Source organism: Megalobrama amblycephala, linkage group LG7 (genome assembly GCF_018812025.1).
Source record: "Megalobrama amblycephala isolate DHTTF-2021 linkage group LG7, ASM1881202v1, whole genome shotgun sequence".
In the NCBI taxonomy this organism is placed as follows: domain Eukaryota; kingdom Metazoa; phylum Chordata; class Actinopteri; order Cypriniformes; family Xenocyprididae; genus Megalobrama; species Megalobrama amblycephala.
Window position 1 is genome coordinate 40,584,713 of NC_063050.1, and position 6,632 is coordinate 40,591,344.

Sequence of the window (6,632 nt, forward strand, 5' to 3'; positions counted from 1 at the left end):
GGGTTCTAATAAATATGGCTGAGCAAAAAAATGCAAGTCTTCCTCTGTGTCGAAATCCTTAGACATGTTTGCGAAGGTTGTTTTGTTTACAGCGTGCGTCTCCCTTAGACTGTAAACGAAGCTCAGGCGCACCAGATAACACGTCAGCAGCGTCTTACGTTAGCAGCGTCAAGTCGTGAACACGGATTGACAACAGACCCGGAAGAGAATACAATGCTGAATAAAGTCATAGTTTTTGTTACTTTTTGGACCAAATTGTATTTTCGATGCTTCAAAAATTCTAACTAACCCACTGATGTCACATGGACTACTTTGATGATGTTTTTATTACCTTTCTGGACATGGACAGTATACCGTACATACATTTTCAATGGAGGGACAGAAAGCTCTTGGACTAAATCTAAAATATCTTAAACTGTGTTCCGACGATGAACCGAGGTCTTACGGGTTTGGAACGACATGAGGGTGAGTCATTAATGACATAATTTTCATTTCTGGGTGAACTAACCCTTTAACTCAGGGGCGTAAATTTCATCTGACAGTAGGGGGGGACAATAAACATAAAATTTCTTAAGAGCAATTTTTGAAGGGGACACAAATAATACAGCCAAAATTTTACTTATAAAGGATATATGTAATGTTACACAGAATAAAACCTTACTACAGTTATTATTGTAGCATGGAGACTGTGCCATAATGCTCATTGTTTCTCTTTGGTTCAATGAAAAAGCTGACTAAATTGACCAAAATATTCTTCTTCAAAATTTTTGAATAAAATAATAGCATTGACAACCTACTAACTGGAACTCTTCTCAACTAACGTTACTGTCTGTAGAACTGTGTAGAACTATTCTCTCCTGCCGGCGCCGCTGGACTGCTACACGGTGGACCAAACCACTGTGAGGCAAGGGAGGGGTGATTCAAAATGTTTCTAAACTTAAAATGCCCATTTGCATTTGTATTGCTTTACTACTTACATACTTATTTTAAGTATATATAATTTATTTACAATACTTAGCATGTTTTTTAATTATATTCTTGGGGGGGGGACAGCACTCACATAGGGGGGTCCTGACCCCCCCGTCCCCCCTGCGATTTACGCTAGAAACCATAGCTAGAAACATTTCCTTGGTCAACCAGCTTTATGTTTGACAGGTTTTGCAGTTGAACACCTAGACCACCATCTAGGCCAGCAACAAACCATAATGAACCAACATAAACCAGCCTGGAATAACATAGAAGTTCATTCATAATACATATATAGTGTAATATAACTTAACAACACAACAGTCAACTAACTTTAAAAGTGTTAAGCATTAATGCTGTACTAATATAGTCTTAAATGTATACTGATACAGTAGAAGGAAAACGTATTTTAAAATAAAAATAAATAAATACAAACTTGCTTTAAGCTTTAGACATTTAATCTAATTTTTCTAGCTGAAACTTCCAGGGAAAGAGAGAGAGGAAAGGGTGCTAAATGTCCTGTTTTTAATAGATTCCGACTTGTGTCACCTTGTCAGTAAAGCCGTCAGCTGTCAGTTCTGTTTGAACTGTCAGTCAGACATGGTTTCATAGCTCTACTGCCAACAGAACAGAGTGTCCAGGGGGGACATGCACTAGTGTGCCTCATCCTCTGTCTTCGGTGCCGGACACACCAGAGGACTCTCAGCTGTCATGTCTTTCTGCCCTTCATCTCACTTCAATTTCATTGAGTTTAATTAACAGGGATGTAGTCCTCCCCTGGGCCTGGTTAATGAGGTGAGACGTCATGATGTTGAGGGGACACGCTCACACAATGGACGAAAAGTGTATTCTGTAGAACTTTACCTCGGATACATATACAGAGAGAGCATTTGACTGATGTACTCATAACTGCAAACACATGTACCCTGGACAAACAGAACAAGATCTAACATTATGTTGCAAAATTAGAGGTCTTTTAGTTTATAAATTCACAAACAAGCATCTGGGTCAATGACATATAATAGAAGAGTGTCCACAATAAAGAAAAAGAGCAATTTTAGAAAAAATTCCAGATTAAAACAGATGTGACAAGTTCTTAAAAATGTACTTTTTTTTATTTGTGTTGGTTTCACATGGTTTTGAAAAGAAAGCTTCAATTTAATTATTCATTTGGTATATCAAAGTAAAAAAAAAAAAAAAAAAAAATTTCATTATACATTATGTTAAATACATATTTTACAAATATCACGAATTGTTAATACAGTACATAACATTAAGGGCCAGATTTACTAACAGCTTAATTGCGCCAATACAAACCTGCTTTTGGCGTTAAAAATCTACTGTCAGGATTTACTAAAGACACGCAGTGCAAAATTAGCACTGAAAAAGAGTGGACTCAGTTGTTTTTGTGGCTGACCTTATGCATTTGTAGGAGTTTCCCTTTAGATGCAAAATTTATGGGAGGAGAGTATTTAAATGAACCACGGAATGCAATTTACTAATGTTTGCGCTAGTCATTTCACTGGTATTTGCGCCATTATTTAACGCCCAAAAAAGCATGACTTAACCCATTTTGCGATATGGCTGCAATTGTTGCTGCTAGCAGGAGACACTGCAGGGAACAGAGAGTGTGTGGTAGAAGGGAGAAAATATTTTCCAATCGTATTAATTTCTTTGGAATTCCAGAGTAAGACGTTATCCGAGCATAACGTTTGCAAAGCCATGTGTATGTGTTTGTCAGATTAGCCTACATGTAACAAGTTGCGCCAGCGTCGACTCAAACCTAATGAGTATCAGCTCTGCTTATTTGTGACCCAACACTAATTTGCACTGCTCTTGGTAGATTGTATTGGTCATTATGTAAATGATTTGACTGCGTCTGTGTTCTTTAATTTGCGCGTCAGCAGTAGATCACATGCAAAACTGGAAATGCGCTCTCACGCTAATTTGCCCCATTTAGTAAAACTGGCCCCAAGTTTTTGAATGAATATAAACTAACTAACCTTGCCTTTAGGTTAGGTAAAAATAACTGATATTTTAAGAGACTTACTGATGTTGACAGCCCTTATACTTATACCATGGTCATTTGCCACCATTGACGACTTAAAACTGTTAGTGATGTTTGGATGTTTAAGCTGCAAAGCTGTGAGCTTAATTACTTAAAAACCGGTGATGTTACCACCTAATTGCTGATAAATATAATGTAGCAATTCATTAACAAAGCTATTATATTAATAAAAGTCACAGGGCAGTGCTGATAACAAGGCTGCGTCCGAAAAACTTAGGCAGCTGACTTGTTGCCTCGTTGTCCTATCAGAGAATGACTTTGCAGGCAGCATTTGCGCACATGAAACTGATTTCATACAGACTTCTGAGGCAGACTTCTGGTTGCTTCAACCTGTGGACCGAAAAAAGGGTAAACAGTGTTAAAGTAGCCCAATTCCACAGGAAAACGGCAGACTTGGAAACACTGGTGCAGCACAATATCTGAGTGATGTATGCTTGTGTGTTTCAGTGAAAACAACGAGGGTGACATATGCATCTGTGTGCTTCAATAAAAACAGCGCACTAATATAGAACAGTGATTAAACTGACTTGGAACTACCTGTGCATTAAACGGTTTTATTGCACATCTTCCAACCAAGCAGAATCGAGTATTCAGACAGACCATGGTATAATTATTGTTTTTATTACTATTTATTTTTTTGGCAGGAAAGCATGTCATCTTGAGTTCCAGAATCATGACTAGGCAGAACATTAAACAGAAAGAGAAATATAGTAACCGCTGAAGGCACTTTCATTTTAATGCACATCATAGATAATTCAGATGCACCAAGGGCTACATTTTGTCTAAAACATAAATCTATCATATTTAACTGCTACATGTTCAACCTCTAGTGCTTAGGAGAAAAAGAAGGGAGGAAAGTGTAGAACACAATATTTTATTGCTCTCTCCTTATTTTCTCACTTCCTGCCTCATATGAAGATTGAAATTTCCAAGATTCCCAGCATTCATTAAATCAAATGAATACATGTAAATAAATATGCAATATGAACAAATTCGAAGGATTAAACACTTGCATACACCATCCATCCATCGATCCATAACATTAACTTTACATTAACAAACTTTACTGCTTAACTGCTTAATTCACAATAACTCTTTTTTTTTTTTTTTTGCATTTGTGTTTGTCTTTTCTCTCATTTCAACCTTATTTCTCATTCCATTTCCATCAAGTATACGTAAGTCATGTTACTGCACGTGCAATAAATAAATAAACAAATGAAGGGCATTTAGATGAAATAGAGAGAAAGACAAACAAAGAGAGAGAGAGAGAAGGAGAGGGGATGAGAGAATGCAACAAGCAAAAAAGCAAAGAAAGTAATTAAATGCCAATCACAAAATATGGGAATAGATAAGCAAGGCAACTCAAGCGGTGTGCTGAACTGCAATCAATACTAAACGCCTCATAAGACTAATTTAACTTTAGCTTTTATAGATAACAGGCAGACAGGAAGTCTTTTGCTCAAGGTTGAGGACAACCTCTGGCTCTGTCAGCCTTAAAAAAAAAAAAAAAAAAAAAAACAGAAATGAAATATGATTTCAACAGCAGGTTTATATTGATGAATGAGTAAATGCAGGCTGAGAATGAGACGATCAGGCGGTGTGTTTATTCATTCAGAGGAGGCTTTTCGATTCTCTCTGGAATCAGTCACCATGACCACTGACCAGGGACTGCATTTAAAACCCAGCAGGGTCGCTGGTGTTGCAGCTCCAGGCTATTTACTCCATTACTGCCTACTCTATTATTGGATCATTATTGGTGTAATTTATGAGTTAAACACACAGACTTGCTTTTCGACAATTTGAGCAGACCACTTGCAGGGGCTTCAGAGGAGCTGGATTCAGAGAATTTGTCGCAGGGCTTCATTCAAACATGATAAATCCATAAATAAGCTAGTCACACAGAATCAAGAACAACAAGCAAAGCCTAGCGGTTTACCTGGAACTTCTGCATTTCACAGAAATGCCACGAACAATATGAATCTGAACCTTATCTGTCAGTTGAATTCTACAAATTCCAGAATCCCACATTCTGGAGCCCTGGTAAATTCCAACCATTAAAACCTCATTAAGGTGAAACAGATTCCGCCTTCCTTGTGAGGTGCAATTAATTAAAATATCACACATCCTAAATCATTTTCTGGCCTCCTGTGTGTAAAAAACAACCGTGTGGAACCACTGGCATCTCCTACACCCCCTCAAAATCAAAATTATTTTGCGGCTTTGAGACATCTACACAAGCATTCTCCTGAAACCTGACTAACTTTTAATTTTTAAAATGTTTTTAAAAAGTATTTCCTTCCAGAATAAGGCAGCATTTTTTTTTTTTTTTCTAGGATGTAAAAAAATGCATTATAAAAGCATGCATCATTAAATCAAAAGGTTTGGCCTCAAGTATACAGGTTTCCAATCAGCCATGTTATTTGTGGCTGATAAAACAGGATGTCAAGATTTTTCACACTACTTCCTCATTTGCAAAGTCAAATTTGACAAAAACACCTTTACTATAATGTGAAACTATGTGCTACTCCACTAGCAGGTGTGTCACACGTTAGCCTTTCAACACACAGGTATGCAAGTGCGTTTTCAGGAAATTCACACTGTAACATTTTTCAATGAGCAATCAACACATTTGACTGCTGTTACATATGTTATAAGTATCTGTCAACCCAACATACACAAATTAGTGTGGCTAGAGAAAGATATGACACCAACACTTCACACAGTGTGAAACTCATCATTATCCCATGTACCACCAAACCAACTTCAGCTGCTCAACAGCTAATTTCTCTTTTATGGACTATTTTTATTTGTTTACATGGGAAAAGGGAAAATAGATATGTACATTTTGAGTATAGTTCAAATATATCCTTAATATCTCTAAAAACATAAAAACATATATATATTGTATTTAAAAAAAATAAAAAATAAAAAAACAGTCACTCTTACTAGCCATTTGAAATACATTTTTCAATTGTAGTCTTTTAAAAAGGCTCACTTGTTTCATTAGCTCTAGATGAATATTGTTGCTGTTACAGGGCTTGAATTTCAGTGTGGGACTGCATGTATTGCACATAATTTAATTTGACCCACTCATGCAAATTTTGTGCTCACCCCAAAGTGCGCACACATAAAGCCACCTCTTAATACTAAACTGAGTTGTTTTTCACTGCTTATATATTGTGATCAAACAGTTAAATATGACATTGGTATTACACTGGTTAGTATGTTTTCCTTAATGTGTCCTTAATGCCACACTATTAAACTATTTTACTAACACATATGTGACCCTAGTCGCATGGGTATATTTGTAGCAATAGCCAACAATACATTGTATGGGTCAAAATTTTCGATTTTTCTGCCAAAAATCATTAGGGTATAAAGTAAAGATCATGTTCCATGAAGATATTTTGTAAATTTCCTACCATAAATATATCAAAAATGTATTTTTGTGAGTGGATAGGCATTGCTAAGGACTTCATTTGGACAAATTTAAAGGCGATTTTCTCAATATTTAGATTTTTTTTGCACCCTCAGATTCCAGATTTCCAAATAACTGTATCTCGGCCAAATATTTTCCTATATAAATGGAAAGCTTTCA